The sequence below is a fragment of the Mauremys mutica genome, chromosome 1 (assembly GCF_020497125.1).
Source record: "Mauremys mutica isolate MM-2020 ecotype Southern chromosome 1, ASM2049712v1, whole genome shotgun sequence".
Classification (NCBI taxonomy): Eukaryota; Metazoa; Chordata; order Testudines; family Geoemydidae; genus Mauremys; species Mauremys mutica.
This window is the reverse complement of record NC_059072.1, coordinates 148,788,945-148,807,178: the sequence shown is the minus strand read 5'-3', so window position 1 is coordinate 148,807,178 and position 18,234 is coordinate 148,788,945. Positions and strand designations below refer to the sequence as shown.

General features: G+C 50.4%; 1 long non-coding RNA gene across 1 annotated transcript; it reads right to left on the bottom strand.

Annotated features, from left to right (window-relative positions):
• Positions 1-559: 559 nt before the first annotated feature.
• LOC123356400 lies at positions 560-10,801 on the bottom strand. The gene is made up of 4 exons (XR_006575352.1): positions 10,781-10,801; positions 7,731-7,875; positions 5,638-5,750; positions 560-762 (listed from the first exon to the last, which is right to left on the bottom strand). It is a non-coding gene; the product is annotated as an uncharacterized LOC123356400 (long non-coding RNA).
• Between the last annotated feature and the right edge of the window lie 7,433 nt (positions 10,802-18,234).

The window sequence follows — 18,234 nt, the reverse complement described above, 5'->3', positions numbered from 1 at the left end:
TGAAGCGTTTCCCACACTCAGAGCATCCATAGGGTTTGTCACCTGTGTGAATTCTCTGATGTATGCGAAGGGCTGATCTATAACTGAAGCATTTCCTGCACTCTGAGCATGTGTAGGGTGCCCATCCAGCATGGATTTGTTGATGTCTAATAAGGCTTGAGCCCTGGTTGAAGCTTTTCCCACACACAGAGCACGTGTAAGGTGTCTCTCCTGTGTGGATTCGCTGATGTGAGATGAGGACTGAGTTATAACTGAAGCGTTTCCCACACTCAGAGCACGTGTAGGGTTTTTCTCCTGTGTGGGTTTTCTGATGTCTAATAAGGCTTGAGTTCCGATTGAAGCTTTTCCTGCACTCAGAGCATGTATAGGGTGTCTCTCCTGTGTGGATGCTCCTATGTCTGATAAGTTGTGAGCTCCGATTGAAGCTGTTCCCACACTCAGAGCACATGTAGGGTTTCTCTCCCCTGTGGATTCTCTGATGTGTGAGAAGGTCTGAGCTCTCATTGAAGCTTTTCCCACACTCATGGCATGTGTAGCGTGTCTCTTCCAAGTTGATGCTCTCGCGTGTAATAAGGTCTGAGTGGCTACTGAAGTTTTCCTCTGGCCTGTGCTTAGTCTCACAGGCTTTTGCTTTTTCTGGGAGTGCACAACTCCCGGAAACATTCCCTTTGGATATTCCTGATAACATCCCTTGTGGTTCTACTCGCTCAGCATCTTCCTGCTGGGGATTCTCCTCCTCGTTCTCACTCACCATCTCATCACCTGATGGGAGACAGAGAGAATCCAGACATAGGTCACTCCCTGTGCCGGAGAGAAAGGAAATCTCAGAGAGAGGAATGGGAAAAGGTGTCAATAAACCAAAATATGTGTGGGAGAGATCAAACCTATCAGGAGCTGATTTTCCCCAAAGGAGAGAGAGAGGAAGGGATCAGTTCTGGGCATGCATCTCACCAGGGGAAAGTGAGATTGGGGAGGGACCTGATGCCAACTGTCAGTCAGGACAGGTGGGAAGCCTTGAATGACATCTGCCTAATGAATCCTCATCTGCAGGGAACAATCCTGAACTTGGAGAGCTCACAACTTGGAAAGTCTTTGTAGGGCATCCCAGGGCTGGTGCAAGGATATTTTGCGCCCTAGGCGAAACTTCCACCTTGCGCCCCCCCTCAAAATAAATCACATACATTATACACAATACACTGTCACAGAGTAACATTATAATTTAGAATTTATGTTTCTGCGCTTTAAGTTTAGCAAATTTAGAAAAAAGTTCCTCCAAGTCAATGCTGTGAGCAATGTCATGTTCTATTGACAAGGTAGATAGCCCAACAACTCTTTGTTGCAACATTGATGTTTGCATATATGTTTTTATCAACTTGAGCTTTGAGAAGCTTCGCTCACCACCGGCCACAGAAACTGGGAGAGTCAAGAGGATGCGAAGAGCAATAACTGTGTTAGGGACACTATCTGTCAGCTTATTTTCCCATATGAAGTTCAATACATCTTGCGGTGATGAACTCCTTTGGACTCGTCTTGCAATAGCTTGCAATTCACTGCACAAGTCAAAGGCATCAATATCTTTGGATTCACCATGTTGCAAAGCTTGCTCCAGATTCAAGCAATGTTCCATAATTTGCTTTGGTGTTTTATTTTGCAAACTGTAAACATCATGTATGAAGCCAAATACTGAACTAATTTGCTGCATCAATGTGAACCTTTCTTCAACTGAATGTATTGCTGTGTCGATGACTGCAAAGTAAAAGTTCACTTTGAATTTTTCTTTTGGATTATAAATAGGTTCGTCATCTGCTTCATATGTGAACTGCTTCCTCCTCTTTCTAATACGGATTGGATATGGTTCAAAAAGTGCCGGTACATCCAACTCCTCCGCAAGTTCACCTGCATCTGCCAATGTTTTCTCAAAGGCTGTGTCACTTCTGCAGCCCACAAGAAACGTCTTGGTTTCTACAAGTTGATTAATGGCATCACATATGTTGAATTCTTTTGCCTGAAGTTGTTTGCTAGTCATGTTGATCTCAAACAATATGTCATACCACAAAACAAGAGAAACAAGAAACTTGCAAAGGCTCTTACAAAAGCCATTTCTAGTTTCATCAACTCGTGACGTATTGCCAGATGATCCTGTTAGAGTAGTGTCTTTATAGATGTCTATCAGAGCATCATAGATGTCACCAAGCTGAGAGCGGAGAGGTTTCAAGGCATCAATTCGACTTTCCCATCTTGTTTCACTCAATGGTTTAACTGTGAGATTAGATACGTGGCGTGTTAGAACTTCCCAGCGATGTGTAGAAGCTGAGAAATACACATACAAATGTTGAACTAAATCAAAGAAGGCGGTTGCCTCCAAGCAACACTTTGCAGCATTATTAACAACCAAATTCAATGAATGTGCACTGCAAGGAACGAAAAAGGCTCATGGATTAATATCCAAAATTCTTCGCTGGACACCATTTTCTTTCCCTTTCATATTGCTCCCATTGTCGTAGCCTTGACCTACCAAGTTTTCTATAGGCAGTGACATCTCTTCTAACTGGTGAAGAATAGTTTCTGTCATACCAGCTCCAGTTGTCTCCGTAAGTGACCAATCCCAAGAAGTGTTCCTTTATGCATACTGATTCAGTCTCATTCTCGGTCTCTGAAGTAGGCTGTGATAGACCCAGGCCAGTTGGGTACAGCAGAATAGCAGAAGGCAGATATACTGGCCACTGGATTAACAGTTTTCTGTTCCCTGACTGACCAGAGCAGGGGCTGCTCCAGGCTAATGAGAACACCTGACTCTAATTAAGCTGTAAAGAGTCAGGTGAGGCCATTCCGTTAATGTGACCACCTGACTCTAATTAAGGCCCTGCTGATACTCAAAGGGCTCACTCCAGTCAGGCAGGGGAGGTGGGGAGCCAGAGGAGAGGAAGAGCGGCTGAAGGGCTGGTTACTGAAGACACCCTAAAACATTGTTAAAGGAGCCCTAAGGTAAGGGGGAAGAAGGGAGAAGCAGGAGAGCTGTGGGGAAGTGGCCCAGGGAAATGTAGCAACTCTGGCAGTGAAAGGTTGGCTGCCAACAACTGCTACCATTAGGGTCCCTGGGCTGGAACCCGGAGTAGAGGGCGGGCCCGGGTTCCCCCCAACCCACCACTACAGGAACATCTCCTGGAAGGGGAAGTCAGGTCCCTGTCAGGACAGAAGGCTGAACAGAGACTGTGGGAGTTCTCTCACCAACCTCCTTGCAGGCCTATGATGAAAAGGGCTCAGTAGACTGTAACCCTGGCCCTAGAGAGAGAAGGGCTACGTGGAGGGTCACAGTGAGCCACTGAGGCTAGCATAAACTGCCTAGAAGCGCAGGACCCACAGGAGTAAGGTCAGAGCTCTGCCACAAGGCCTATCCAAAAACCGAATGATCATGGTCATTTGTTCAACATGGCTTGCATCTGGTGTACAATCTAGAATGATCAAAAAGTATTTTGCAGCACGAGCAGATGCTAGGATTTTTTGTTTGATGGCATGGATAGAAGCTGAATACGCTCATTCTGTATGTCTTTCCCTAGGTAATGTACATGCATCTCCTGGTCCTTAATCCTGCGAAGATGCTCATCCATAAGCGTGTCAAAGATAGATATTTGACAAATTTGAGGAAGTTCCCATTACCAGAAGTGTGCAGTTTGTCATGTGTTCCCCGAAAGGCCAGGTTTTGCATACCAAGAACTCTGACCAAAGCAATCAGACGTTTTAGTATTTGGTGCCAATACTTTTCTTCTTGCTTAATCAAGCGCAAATGTTCTTCATCAATTGTTCTCTTGTATTTCAATTGCAGTTCAAGTTCCTTCCATGTTTGAACATTCGTCAAATGTTCACTGCTTTTCTCGTGCCGTGAAAGAATTTCAGACATGTTTTTCCAGTCTCTTGAGCCTTTTTCAGAAAGAGATGATGTGCCAATAGTACTACTGCCAAACAACTTGCAGCAGAAACAAAAGACAGAATCACTTGATGTGGAATACTGCAGCCACTGACGGTGCATTTCTTCTCCATTGACAAGTCTACGTTTGTAATGAATTGTCAAGAATTTTCTTTGCTTACTATCTTTGGGAAAATCGAACTGCTGAACTTGTTCTGGCCCATGTTCCACCAGAATTTGTCGGACTTGATCACCACATTTGGCCCAAGTAGCAGGATCACTAAAGCTCAAATTCAAACAAGTGACATTTTTGCTTTCACGGTCTTCCAAGTTTTGATCCTCGCATGGCTCATTTGATTCATCTTCTATATTCAGAGTATGTTCTTCAAACTCTTCTTCAACTTGTGAAACTCCCTTCCCCACCTCCATCTCTCCTTGATCCTTTGGCATTGAACTACCTTCGTCTCTGGCCAGTGGATGGAGATATTTCAGAAACAAACCTTCTTGCTTTTTTTCTTCTTTTTGCTTATCAGCCTTCCGCTTACGAAATTGTGCCCCAGACAATTTTTTTTTATCTGCCATGAGGCTGCATCAATGGAAAATGAAAAAAATGAAATTTTATTCCTATCAGTTCTTTTTCATGTTCACTATTAAAAGTAAAGGATAGAGAATACATGTCACTTACTAGAAGTCACTATTTGAATTTCATCAACTGTTTGATGTAAACATTGATTAAGATATCAAGATGACATTCCCTTAAAATTAAGCAATGTTGATTGTAATCAGAAATACATCCTTTTTAGTCACATATACTGCCTTCCTTCATTCTCTCATATCAAAATCTGACTGGGAGTGTTGCAGAACCCATTCTGTCCAACCAGCCATGCACCTCTGAATGATTAAAAACATCAAATGGTACAAATTCAATTTGAATGAAAAGTTCCATATTCTAACTAAATAGGTCATACACTCTCAAATGGTTGCCAAGTGCTCTCTGTGGTGGTATGCTCATCTGCTCTAAATGCCTACTAACTTCCCTGTCAGAATAATCTTTGACTTTGATCCAATGAAAGCAGGATGGAAAAGCCCCCACCCCCCTCCCACCGAAGACCTAGGACATGATGACTGGATGACATAAACAGACACCTGTCCCTCACAGGCACTACCTCATAACATGCCAATTTTGCTCAGCAGTGGGAAGCTCTGAGCCCTTTAAATCCCGGGCCCAGCCCAGCTGCCGAAGCTGCGGGCAGGATTTAAAGGGATCGGAGCTACCCGCCGCTGCGGGGAGCCCAGAGCCCTTTTAATCCTGGCCGCGGAAGCCGGTGCGGTCTGGCACAGTGTACTGGCTCTTGCTGGTACGCCATACCGAACCGCCTTACTTTCACCTCTGGTGGAGGCTGGGCTGAAACCCTGCTATTGTGCCCGTCGCCGGGCTTGTGTCATGTGAGCGCTAAACTGCGGAGCTCTGCCCAGCCACTGGCGCCCCCGCTGGCAATGACAATAATTGCATGGAGTGGCTGCTGCACTGGGAGAGGGAGTCTGAGCCGCACGTGTCAGCGCGCTGCTGGCAGCCCAACCCAGGAACGCTGTAAAAAAAAAAATTGGGGCACCGCTTTTTGGCACTCCAGGCAACTGCTTAGTTTGCCTTAATGGTAGCACCGGTCCTGGGGCATCCCAAAAGTTTCCTATATTCATGGACAGTTTTTGAGATGGTTCACCCAATTCCTCACCTGTGCACACAGCTCTCGGGAGCACTTTTTTTCAGAGCCATAGAGGTCTAAGACCCACGGCTGTTCCCCTCATTCCAGCTGCGAGATCACATCAGGTTTGGAAACTGGAAACCCTGGGAAGGCAAAGAAAACAAGGGAGGTCCATGGAATTTGTGGGATACTTGTCACAAGGAATATTCCATGGTTTTAACCCCAGCTCATTTTTAAGACATAACACCCCAAGGCCGGCTTCCTTGGCTCAAAGTGGCAGGAGAGTTGTTATTCTTATAAATCATATTCATGACCTTAGTGCCTAAGAGCCAACTAACCGTGGGCCCTTGTTGTGCTAGGCACAACACAAACCCAGAATAGAAGATGACCCCTGCCCTGAAGAATTTACAGTCTAAATAGACAAGACAGACACAGATGGGGAAAGAGGTGGAACCCACCAGCAGAGTGAACTATGTGAAGGCAGAGGGACAGATCTGATGAACACAGGTATAGATCTTGAGACTCTTGTATTTAATGTTATGACTAGGGCCAGTGTTTTCCGGAAATTGCTGCTATTACTGCATTTCCCCCATACATCCGACGAAGTGGGTATTCACCCACAAAAGCTCATGCTCCCAAACGTCTGTTAGTCTATAAGGTGCCACAGGATTCTTTGCTGCTTTTGCATTTCCCCCTGAAATTACTCTTCATTTCTGGAATCACCCTTCATATCCAGAATAGCTGATCAGAGGGTGGGTGGGGATGCAGGATCACAAACCCCAGATTCTGCCTAGAGACACCTGACTCCTCCCCAGGGCACAGGGCAGAGGCTGGGAGCTGGCTGCTTTTGAGACTTGCTGCCAATTTCTTCCCTCCTCATACAAGTCTGGGCTCAGAAAAAACACTCTGGAGCTTCCCTTTGGGAGGTGGGGCACTTGGCAGTGGGACGCTGGGCACTCGCATCATGCCGCAGAGCAGACGGCACTCGCACCTGCTCTCGACTGCGTCAACAGCACATCTCCCCTGCTCATCACCCCTGCACACAGCTGGTTCATGTCCCGTCTCTCCAGCACACAGCCGGCTCTAGGCTCTCAATGCCGAGTGTCTGGGCCCCACCTCCCCCACACAGCTGGCTCCTGTCCCCTCCCACAATGCACTTTCGGGCTGTAAAGGATTATATATTGCTCATGCTTGTCAATTACTCTGTTTTCGTTGCCAGCAAACACTGGCCCTACTTATGACTGTTATCTGTATCTTTGAGCTAGCCCCTGAAAGCATGAATATGTCACAGACTGTGATGCTGAGATGGGCCAGACGATACTGGCGAGGCTGAGGGATGGGTTTCCTGTGCAATCTGGTGTCACTAAGGCTGGATCTCAAGGCTGGTTATACAGAACTCCATCTTCTGAAGCTTTGTCCCACACAGAAAGGGCCAGTGATGGATTTTACCGCTTTCAGGAGACTGAAGAAGACGGAAAGACTTTTGGGGGAGAAACAGCTGAGTTTGAGCTGACTGAGGGGGGTCTTTTGGGCTACAAACTGCCATGACCTGATAACCCAGATGTAAGCTTTTAAAGAAGGTTTTTTAATACACTTTGGAAATGATCGGGGATTCCCAAGAGGACTGAGGGTAAATATGCATTTTGATGCTTTTCTTGTTTTATATCTTTTCCCCATAAGGCACAATGACACTGTCATGGATCCACAGGATCTGTGCAATGCCCTGGCTTTTAAACAGTCCTTGGGAGGTGCCCCTTGAGTGCACTACACCCCCAAGGGCTCCCACTCTTCCACAAGGATAAGCCATGTAGCTTCAACACCTGAGACCGAGCCTCTGGTTTCAACACTCCTATTTCAACTTGTGATCTCTGCCAGCAGGTCCAGCTGAATGACACTCCTGTTCAGAGACTGTTCCTCATTCATGCTTCGATGCACCTCAGCAAGTTTTTGCTGTGACACTGGGCAGACTTTTAAAACAGAGCAGGGTTTATTAGTCAACCGAAACACAGGATTGAAAGTCTTTAGATTAGGACAGAGAAGGAAAGAAGACAATATAGTCCATACTGGCCAATGCCCTTGAGCTACGCTGCTGTAGAAAACAGTTTGGTTTCCTTTCACTGTACCTGTCCATTTGTCTTCGCTCCGGCAGAGCTCGCTGCATCTGCAAGCCCAGTTCTTCCTGCTCCCAAAAACATAACGAGTCCATGTATGCTTCACTCAGCCAAGGGGAGATCCTCCCGTGGACAGGTGACAATTATTCCCTTGTCTCTGTCGGGTATTCCATTGATGTAGGTTAGTCCCAGCCAGTCCTTAATGACCCATTCATATCACCCCATGACAGCTACGTGACAAAACAACTCATGTCTCCTGCTCTTTCTAATCATAGCAATACCAATCAGAGCGGGAAACTGAGGTGTGTATTGGCATCATACAAGTATCACCAAAATTCCCATCTCTATCACACACACTGCTCACAGCCCTTGGAGAGAAAGCAAAGCACAGAAACTGGAGGTTAGTCAAGTGAACATAGTGTAGCAGAAGCTGCAATCCTCAAACCTGGTAAAAACAGGAGAGGCATGTGGGTCCCTACCCACAGAGTGGGGCTGGCTAGAGACCTGATACCCAAGAGGCCATTCCTTGAGCAGACCGTGGAGGCAGGACAAAGGCTTCGCTACCCCAGAACTGACACATCACAAAAGCACATGTTGGGGAATTTGGAAATCTAGTGATTCAAGTGTAATGGGAGGGAGAATTAAACTCCCTCAGTGTGTGGAGACGGCTGGGGAATTAAACACTAAAATTCAGGAGCAACAGCCTCTAATTCTTCCGGAAAAGGAGAATGTAAGAAACAAGAACTGGGACACGCAACCTCAGGAGGGACAGGCTCGAAGACCCAAGGAGCCCGGGGGGAAGACAGCTTGTGGCTGCTGCAAATGGGGGGGGGGGGGGGCAAGAGTCTCTCCAAACTCTCACTCCTGTTGACCCCGACCTGATTTTATGATCTAGGACCTAGTCTCACATCTTGTGGGCAATTTTATACTCGCTAGAGATAAAATGTCATTATCAGAGAATTGCTTATTAGCTTGGAACATGCATGGAGGGGCAAGGAGGTGAACATAGATAAATGGGTTATGAAGCTTGCTACAGTTAAGGGCCTTATATTAGATGGAGGCTTTGTGGGAATAGTTATGCTGAAGTCTGGGATTTACCGGAATAGGCCTAAGGAGCGAATCCCAGGTCAGATATTTTGCACCCTCATTTTGAGAGACTAACGAGGAACCACAAACAGGTGCAACACGCCACAGGATTCTGAAAGAAGGAAGTTTGGGGTGGGCTTAAGCAGTTAGGTTGCTATTCAGTATCTCAGCAGTTGGGCCTCATTCATATATTGGAATTATTAATAAATAAGTCATGAGTATTAATGCTTGATGCTTAATTATGGACTTTCCAAAGGCCACATATGGGTTGTGGCAGCTATTGACATTATTGTAGTCAGAGTAAAGGAGCAGATCTAGTATATAGACATCCTATTACCGTAAGGAAGCGGATAAAATACCTCTCCTAGTTACCATTTTTTCATTTTGTCAGGTCCCCGAGACAGTGTAAACTGGAGCAGGGCCTCCCTTCTGATGGGCTCCCTTGCCCCTCGAGCTCTGTTTCCAATGGTGTCCATAACTTGTAAGTATGCACAGTGCAAGACCCTCTTTACTCTACTTATCTTAGACTGATTGTTACGTGTATTGATCCTTGCCTATGATTTCAATTATAACTGTCTGTATTAAATCACATTTCTGTGTGTTTCACCAAATTTCATCTTCACAATTCACTTTGAGTAGCCATGTACAAGGGCAAGTTGTACCCCAATATGTAATCTTATAGGTATAAAAATTGTACAGGCTACACTACCACCCTGTGACATTATCATCAAAGTGCCCATTTGTGCCTGGGCAGTCGCCCTGCAATGGGAGGGAGGAATGCAGCAAGGACTCCGGATCGGTGGCCGGGTTGCTGTGCACAGAGATGGGGAGGTTATATGGGGAGGGGGTAATGAGCAGGAGAGAGAGGTCAAGAGTTAAAATAATAGTTGAGGAAAAAACATAAAATGAAGTGAAACTGAACAGAAATAAAACTGGAGTGAAGGCTCTAAAGCAGGGGTCGGCAACCTTTCAGAAGTGCTGGGCCGAGTCTTCATTTATTCACTCTGATTTAAGGTTTCGCGTGCCAGTCATACATTTTAATGTTTTTAGAAGGCCTCTTTCTAGAAGTCTATAATATATAACTAAACAATTGTTGTATGTAAAGTAAATAAGGTTTTTAAAATGTTTAAGAAGCTTCATTTAAAATTAAATTAAAATGCAGAGCCCCCCCGGACCACTGGTCAGGACCTGGGCAGTGTGAGTGCCACTGAAAATCAGCTCACGTGCCGCCTTCGGCACGAGTGCCACAGGTTGCCTACCCCTGCTCTAAAGCAACCAGGCTTGAGTAGGGATTTGGGGTTAAAGGTCTGGGGTCTCCCACAGCCCTAGATCCCCAAACCTCTACTCCCTCCCACTGACGCACCCAGCCCACCTCCTGGGTGCCCTTCCTCCACACTCCCTTCCCCTTCTTCCCATTAGTCTCAGCCGGCACCACCTCCCGGCACCTGGGGAGCTTCTTGTGTTCCCTCCTCCCTCCCTGCTGCTTCTTAGCTCTAATCCTGCACACACCCTCCTCATGTCCTGGCACCCCTGAATTATCTACTCCCCCCTTCTCCTCCCCTCCCACGGCTCCGTTCTTCCTTCACCCGTGGGGTCCTGAATGGCAACATTATACACTCTCGTATCAAAAGAGGAGCTCATATGACTGTCACACAAGCCATGCATGAGTCACACACCTATTTACTCCATTTAGAATTCTACAGGTGGCATATTTTCCTCTTAAAATGAGGAAGGAATGAAAACTGTAATTATTAATCTAACCAATAAAGATACATTAAATGCAATTTTAAAATGACTGATGGCACCAAAAAGGCACATGTCCAAAAATTATACTAGTGGGTGGGAGATAACGCAAAAAAAGGGGGCCAAGGAAACTTGTCAAAACTTGTGTGATGAATAAAGGTATAAAGTTATCACTACTCAGGTTCTTTAGAGCCCCCACAGCTTCTAATAACCCAGGGGACAGGACTCCTTACCCAGCAAGGTCACTGTCTCATAGTTCTCCTGCATGACATTCCTGTAGAGGGCTCTCTGAGTGAGGTCCAGCAGAGCCCCCTCTTCCCTGGTGAAATACACAGCCACCTCCTCGAAGGTCACCGGCCCCTGAAAGATCAAGAGTCCAAAACTCAGTACCTGATGCCCCACTCACAACCCCACTATTCACAGAACAGCAGCACCAGGTAAATGGAAGCTCCGGGAGGCACATGTTAACAGAATCCCACCCCACCTTGCTTAGAGCAGCCAGGAGGCATCAGAGGGTAGAAAGAGAAAACCTTTGTGTCTCCCAGCTGACAGACAGAGGCAGGGTCTTCACATACCTACTAGCTAGAGCTTGATATAGGAGATGGGGCTGTCTCTGGACCCCGCTGGTGGCTCCCTGGTAGGAATGTAGCTTTGTGGGGGGGGCCTGTGGCATAGGGCCCCAGGCAGCTGCCCTGCTTGCTGCCCCCCAACACCAGCCCTGGCTTTTATATGCAGAAAACCAGTTATTGTGGCCCATGTGGGCCGAGGAGTTTTTATGGCATGTTGGGGGGGGGGGAGCTTAGAAAGAAACAGGTTGAGAACGCCTGGTGTACGGGACCATCTGTCACAAAGGTGAGCTCACCTGCGTGGTGAGATATATGGGATCACCCAAAGGGACTGTCTGTGATTCCAGGTTAATGCTGTTACAGAGCCTGAAGCATTTACACTGGATTCTTGGTTGGTGAAATCTCCATACAGACCTCACAACCAATTTGGAGTTTGTTCCCTGCTTCTCACCAGTCTGCCCGAGGCTGGTGCTCGTGCTCCCGAGTCACTGGAGACAGCGTCACAGAGACTTACGGGCACAACGCCACCAGCAGCAATTTGCAGCACTGCAGAGCAAGCTTTACAGTGACTCATTGTGGGCCAAATGGCCCATGGACTCAGTTAAGCCCCAGTTCTCCTCCAGTGCACGTCAGCATCCCGGCAACCTTTTAGGGGGTCAAGGCTGCCACCCCTTCAGTGACGGTGGATCCCCAGCAAAGCATCACCCGCGGCCCCTGACCCGCCTTGTCTCCGGAGACAGAGGTGAGTGACAGAGGGTGCACAATGGCTCCTGGGGGGTAGGGAGAGAGATAACAAAACCCACCTTCTGGGGTCACCCCTCAGGAAGTGAAGGTGACAGGCATTGTGGTGGCAGTAAAGGGGGGAGGGGAGGTCGTGAGAGCAGGAGGGAGCAGCACCCTCAAGGGTGATGCTGCCAGTGGGTTGCCCCATCACATCAGGCATGGGGCTGATAGGGGGCCATTCCCTGGGTCTGGGAGCCTGTGAAGGGCTAAATAAACCCCCCGCTGGCACAGAAGGGGTTAAACTGCTGCTTTAGTCTGGACTGGCCCAGCCCCTCCACCCCTGCAAACCATGCCAGGACTGGAGCAGGAGTTAACAGGAGAGGCCTGCTCTACTCAGAGGGGGAGCAACCCTAGGAAGGGACCAGTTTGTGGAGCATCTCCAGCCCCAAAGCGAGGTCTGGCAGCATTCGGGGCTCTGGCCTTCACCGAGGGAGGGTGGGGATCCCCAGAGCTCAAAGCAGGAGCAGGCGGAAACTTGTGCTGGAGACCCAGTAAACTCTGAAGGGGACTAAGACACTCCCACGGCCCCCAGAAGTAAGAGAGGCCCATATCCTCATGGGAGCTGTCCACAGTTCCCCTCCACCATTTCTTTTCTTTCATTCCTTTATTTACCCTTGTTTGCCGACAGTCGGCTCTTTTGCTGTTTCACCTGGTGCCTCGAAGAAAGTGCCCCGAGGCCTCAGCCAGAGGGTGGAGCCCTGACACACCCCTGGCTTAGCGGTTCTCTGCCAGTAGCAGCGAGGGAACCAGTGTGGGGCAGGATCTCTGCCAGGGTCTGTGCAGTGCCCAGTACAGTGATGGGGCGTGATCTGGTCAGTGCAGGGTCAGGCCCGACGGGGACACCGATCTCAGTTGAGGTCTCTGAAGTGCCCAGCACAACGGAGGCAGAAATCTGTGCCACAGTCGTGTGCTACCTGGCACAAGGGGGGCCGTGATTTCGGTCCAGGTCTCAGTTTTACCTGGCACAATGGGGGGCCTGATGTCTGTGGGGTCTCTACAGTGCCCAGCACAACAGGGGCACAGATCTCACTTGGGGTCTCCACAGCACCTGTCACAACAGTGGGGTCTGACCTCTGTTGGGGCCTCCGCAGCACCTGGCAGAACAGGGCCCAGATCTCACTCGGGGTCTCTGCAGCTCCAGGAACAACAAGGTCTCTGATTCTGTTTGCTGCCTCTGCAGCACCTGGCACAATGGGAGCCTGATTTCACTTGGTGTTGACGCAGGGCCTGGCACAACTGGGGCCCGGAGCTCAGTCAGGGTCACTGTAGCACCCGGCACAAAAAGGTCCCTGCTCTCTGCAGGGGGTCTGTGCAGTTCCTGGCACAACCAGTGCCCCAAACTCAGTCAGGGTTTGTGCAGTGCCCGGCACACTGGGGGACCTGATCTCAGGCCAGGCCTGGGCCATACTCAGTACAATAAGAGCCCTGATCGCAGTCAGACACCTGAAGAGAAAAGCGGGAAGATTTTCAATAATTTGATATCAGTATTTCAGAACTGAGGAGAAAATGGGGCACAAACTAAATATTTGGCAACATAAGAGAGAAGCACCAACATCTGGGGAGATTTTATGTCACCATTCAACAGTTCAAGAGAAAAGAAGGGAAATTTGAGGGGATTATACAGGGATATTCAATCAACAACAGAATAGGATGGATTCTTCCTGTCATATATTCACATGGCCATCAGGGAACCCTGGGTGATGTGGCTTTCACAGGGGAAAGGAGTGGGGCTGGAGCCAGAAGGTCACTGGCTGTGGGGAGGGGCTGGCAGTGGGGTCCGGGAATGTGACTAGCAGGTGATGGGGGGTGGGGGAGCTGCTGGGTTGGCCAGGGAGCAGGAGGGGAAGTAGCTGGACTGGGAAACCTGGGCCCTCCATGGGGTATGCTTGTTCCTCCCTTCCCTTCCTGGTCCTTTCCACGCCCTGTTGCCAGCAGAGAGTGCCCCCCCCCAGCCCAGCCCAGAGGTGTCCCTGTCTCAGGGCTCCCCCAGGCTCTGCCCATTAACCCTCTGCCCAGTTCAGAAATCACTCAGGGGAACGATTTCCCACCTAACCAAGGACAAATCACGGCAGGTAAAAATGGGGTGAAACACCCCAAACCTGAGATTTGAACTGGACATTGGCGAATTGGAGAGAAAATGGGGCACAATCAGGGGAGGAGAACAGGGAACTTCGCAGGGATTTGAGAGTAGTGGGGACGTCACCCTCGCTCTTGCTCGTTACTCTCTAGAGAGAAGGGGGACAGGACGGGGGGGGTGGCGGGTCCCCATGGGAGGGGGCAGCGGTAAATCCGAGGGGATCTCAGCCCCGCCCTTCTCTCCCCGCTCCTCGGGGGTCACCGGCTCTTCTCCCCCGGCCATGTCCGGGCTGCACAGATACTCCCCCCCCCCAATGCGCTGGGCTCCCCCACGCTGTGAGATGCCGGGTCCCCCCCCCCACAGACACTGGAGCAGAGTCACCGCCCGGCCCCGCCCCGCCCCCGGGGCTCGCTCCGGTACCTGGAGGCTGCAGCTCCGCAGCGGGAGCAGGGCCCGGGCCGGGCACGGGGGGGTTAATGGGTCTCCCCAGCACAGACCCTCCTGCTCCGCCCGGGCTCCCCAGTCACAATGGAGCAGCAGCCGCGCGGCGCTCACCCAGCAGCTGATCATACACCGCCCCCTCCCCCGATCTGCGCATGCCCAGCGCCAGGAAACGCAACCGGAACTACATTTCCCAGCCTGCCCCGGGGCCGCTTCCGCCCTCTCCGGCCCAGGTAAGGGAGGGTTTCAGCAGCTGAAATTGCGCATGGTCCGTGCGAGCCCGGTCGGGGGCGGGAGAACAAAGCTGCTGCTGTTCCCGTCTCTGTGCGCGGGGGGGGAGACATCAACCCCTCCGTGCCCGGCCCGGGCGGGGGCTGGGCCCCGCTCCCTGGGTAGCCCCGGGCTCTGCCCGCCCCAGCCCCGGCCCGGAGCCCCCGGTGAGTGAGAGACCCCGGCGGGGGGGCGCTGGGGCCGGGCGGGAAAGTGACTCTCTGCCCCGGGGACCTGGGAGAAGCCTCGGAGCTGCCTCGGCCCCGCTGGGATCGGGGGGGGGGTCAGAGCCTGGGGCCCGGCGGGAGAAGCCGGAGTTGCGGCGGGGGAAGGTCAGTGGGGGGGTTGAACTGTCTCTGGGCAGCCAGGAAATTCCCGGGGGGAAGTGGCGGGCGGGGGAAGGGGGGAGTTAATTGGATCCTGTCCCTGTTGGTGCCATTTGCCTCTCACCCCCCCCCCCTACAAATTCTCTCTAGTTCTGCCCCTTTTCTGTGTCTCACACGTGGCTATAAAATCCGGGGAGATTCTTCCCCCCCCCCCCCTCAAATGATCCGCTCTCTCGACTCCCCTGATTTCCCCCTGGTCTCTCCATGATTCTCAAATGTCCATTTAAAATCTCTTCGATGTGGGGGGGGGTTCCCCACCCATTTTATCTGCAGCGATTTTTCCCTGTTTAGGTGGGAAATTGTTGCTCTGGGTCATTCCCCAGAACATGGCTGCCCCTGGCGTGGGGATGGGAGGAGATGCCCGTTCTCTGCCAGGGCGGTGAAGGGAGGGGCACGTGTCCCCCATGGGGACTGCCCAGACCCCGGTTTCCCAATCCCAGTTACTGCCCCCTAACTACCAACACAGTTGTCCCCAGCCACCAGTTGCCAGTCACCTGCCCATCCCCCACTGCTGCCCCCTTCCCTCGTCCAGGGACCTTCCAGCTCTCCCACCCACCTTTGCCCTCTTAAAGCAGCTCCTCAAAGGGCTCCCTGCTGCCCATGGGAATGGAGGGGGGTGGGGGGAAACCGTCACTTTGTGTTTATGTATTGGACAGTCATATAAAATCCAATCAAACAGTCCCCCCTTTCCCTCTAGTTATTTAATAGCAATATAAAATCCCTTCAGATCTTGGTGTTTTTCTCTCATGTTATCAATTGCTTAGCTTGTGACATGTATTCTCTGCAAATCTCAAAGATTGTTATGAAAGACCCTAAAGATTTGTCCCACTTTTTCTCTATTTGTCTATTGCTAAGTGAATATGCCCTGAGCTTTTCCTTCTCTCTCTAACTATAAAATACTTTATATAAAAAAAAACCACCTCAGATTTACACCTTTTCTCAGATTCTTGAATATGGATATAAAATGTTTCCAAATGTTGCCCATTTCTGCTTTGTTCATTTATCATATATTGATGTGAAATACACACAGATTTATATCAGTTGTTGATATGAGGTAAAAATCCCTCTGATTTTCCACTTCCTCTCACTAATTTGGAAAAATGGATCCAAAATGGCTCAGATTTCCCCCCTTTCTCTTTTATTTCTAAACATTGATCTCAAATCTCAGGTTTTGCCTTTCTATGTCATCATCAAATGTCAATTAAAAATCCTGTCGGGTTTGGGGCTGTTCCCCATGTCTCTAAATCCCAGCAACTTCTCCTTCCTTGGAGGGAACCTGTTGCCCTGAGTCCTTCTCCATCCTGGTTGTTTCAGGGGGTTAAATTGCCCAGTGATCATCTTTCCCCGTCTCCTTTGAGAATCATTTCTTCCTCCTTTAGCTCTGTTAAAATGTTTGCCAGTGAAAGAGACCAGACACACGTTTAATACCCATCAAATCCAGAGGCCTCCCCCTGTTTGGGGGATCAGTGGTTCCCAGCTGGTAACAGGAGAGTTGGCTGGACCCTTCTCTTTTCTCCAGCTGGCATGGGATGAGGAGGTCACTCTGAGTGCAGTGTGAGTTGAGAAGTATCCCAAACCCCATTACAAATGGTCTCTGTGAGGGGTTGCTTCCCGCAGTGCTAAGCCGTAGCCACCTTTGGGTGGATCCATGGTTGCCATTATTTGCTAGTGACAGGGCATGGAAATTTCTTACCTATTTTGGCCCTCCAGGCCTTTCATTCTCCTGTTAAAGAAGCATCCCCCAGGGCCCCCTCTGCCCGTGTGACTGGCCAGCAGGGGGCAGTGATAACATTCTATCCACTTATCACACACTGTGAGGTAACACTTGCTTGTGGGGGGAGCGTGTCTGTGTGGGGAGAATGCAGCTGGAGATGAAGGGACATTGTGGTAGGGGGAGGCCTCTGGGTGGCTGGGCAGAGGGTACCCATGTCAGGTTGGTGGGTTCTGGAGATTTGGGGCTTCAGGGGGTGGTTCTGATGTGCCCAGCCCTGAGGCTATGGGTCCTGGAGATGGGTATCGCTGGGGGTCTGTTGGCTGCAGAGCAGTGGGGGTGGGTGTCTCTTGGGGAGGCAGAGCAGGGGGTTAGAGGGAGCCTGGTGCTGTGCCAAGGTCTCTGTCTGGGCTTCCCCCACTGGCTCCTGTTGGGATCCCTGGAACTAGGTCAGGGGATGCCAGGCAAGCAGAGTGAGGGGTCCCACTGTAAAGCATCAGGGGGTCCCCCTGGGGGGAGGAGGCGGCTCCAGGTGAATGGCAGAGCAGATCCTACTGGAGGTCAGGTGTGGGTCCAAGTAGGAGTGGGGGAATCCCAGGTGGGCAGCGAGGGACTGAGTTTCCAGTGGGGTGTCCTCTGGGGGGGGGTCCCTGGCTCCTGGGGGTTCTGGGGGGGAACCCTCTGGTATTCCCAACCTGGCAGTCATGGTCTGGTGCGGATTCCCTGGCCGGTGGGGCTTTAACGGGTGTCTGGGGCCCCTGGCCAGGGACTCTGGGAATATCTGGTGGGCCCCTGGCTGGGGGGGTGTCTGGGGACCCTGACTGTGGGCTCTGGGGACTGCTCCTGACCTCGCTCCTTCTCTCTGATCAACTTGTGCCAGAATCCTGGCTCCAAGCACTTCCCGGCATTCCCCGTCCAGGCCCAGTCACTGTGAGAACTTTCTAGCCACTTATCAAACACTGAGGTGAAATCACAGATTTTGCTTTTCTCTCCTCTTGAAAACTGCAGAAACTTCCAGTTCCCTTTGGAAAATTCGTGCCCCCCCCCCCCCAGTCCTTGTCCTAGATCTAGTGGGTGAGGGAGGTGGGAGGGGGGTTAGCACTGCCACACAGTGGTCTCTTCCACAGCATTCTGGACTCGTTCTTTCTGAAATCTGGTTTCACTGAGACCATGATAATCCACAATCACTGCATGGAAAGACAAGGAGTGACTCCACATGTACAGTGGGGCAAATGAGATTCTCCCTGTGAGGAGGGGCTCTCATTAGCTGCTCTCCCCACAGAGCTAAAGGAGGGAAGCTGCTCAAACTCTGTCCCTCTCTGCTCAGGATATTGGGGTTCAGCCGCTGCAGCCTCCATTGTGATCTGGGAGACCAGGCTTAGCAGCTGCTGCTCCCCCAGCAGGGTTCTGTGCTGGGAAGGGACCTTAATTAAAGCTTCTTCTCTGCCTGGCC